Below are 1,078 nucleotides of genomic sequence, written 5' to 3' on the forward strand. Positions count from 1 at the left end.
CTAGGTACACTGTATTTTGCCATCTCATGAAACTGCAAAGTTTTATAGCAATAGTTGCCCTTTATTTTGCAAGATAAGTTCTACCCAGGGCCCTTATCTCTCACCTTCATGAATGCTCTCTGTTTTATTTCTGTCTTTTTGTGTGTTTTTCTTGTTCATGTCTTATTCTTATTTGAAAGCTAGTAATGATAAACTAAATGACTGTAATGTTAATTTGTACAACCTCAACTCAATGTCTGAGGTTTTCCTAAGAGTGTGTGCAATCTATTATTATTTTTTTATAACAAAAAAGTGAAATTGTTATTTGCAATTAATATAATTTATTTGCTATACACATGTACATCTATGAAATTTTTAATGTGATTAATTGTGTAGCCAACATTGTTTGTAGTGTATACTTGTGAAACAATGCACGTTTTATACAGTCACCTGTTCTGTTGATTAACTGCTGACAGACAGACATACATGTACATGTTGGGCCTCTATTCTGTGGTTAGAGGTACCCAATTTAATAATTAGTACTTTTAATATTTTTTGTCTATTTTCTAATGCATTCATGTAATTTTGATCAGTCTACAATTATGTTTATGAGCTTTTCTGAGACCTTTTGTCAATGGCTACACCAAGACATATATGTACATGTAATATGTAGTTTTGTATGTGGTGTTAATACTACATCACATTTTTCAAAATGATATCACGTACAGTAATTCTTCTGAAGACATGACACAAATTTAATATTAATAGGCCATAAATTGGGTTTGTTTTTACACTTTTAACACTTTTGTCTCCTCTTTCTTACTCACATTACAGATGCAGAGATTGCCGTTACAGTTGATGGTACATTAAAGGTATGATTGATTCACACTATTATTGAGATAAAGGAGTTGACTGATCTATTTAGGTCTTCCAGTCCATTCTCATTGACTTAATTGCAGACTTCTTACTAGCTCTTGTTCACAGAGACTCGTGGCAGGTAATGATGATATATTGTGTAGCTACATGTAACATGTATGTCGTACATAGTAGATGCATGTAGATTGGAATAGATAATTTGGGCAAGTTGCTTTTTAAAAAT

General features: G+C 31.8%; 1 long non-coding RNA gene across 1 annotated transcript in view; it reads left to right on the forward strand.

Moving 5' to 3' along the window:
- Positions 1-1,006, forward strand: part of LOC109586402 (uncharacterized) — a 6,340-nt gene extending 5,334 nt beyond the window's left edge. Inside the window, exons 6-7 of the long non-coding RNA XR_002187014.1 lie at positions 814-851; positions 905-1,006. This is a non-coding gene — a long non-coding RNA (uncharacterized LOC109586402). The remainder of the gene's footprint in view (positions 1-813; positions 852-904) is intronic.
- The last annotated feature ends 72 nt before the right edge of the window (positions 1,007-1,078 follow it).

This window comes from Amphimedon queenslandica, unplaced genomic scaffold (assembly GCF_000090795.2).
Source record: "Amphimedon queenslandica unplaced genomic scaffold, v1.1 AMPQUscaffold_12882, whole genome shotgun sequence".
NCBI lineage: Eukaryota > Metazoa > Porifera > Demospongiae > Haplosclerida > Niphatidae > Amphimedon > Amphimedon queenslandica.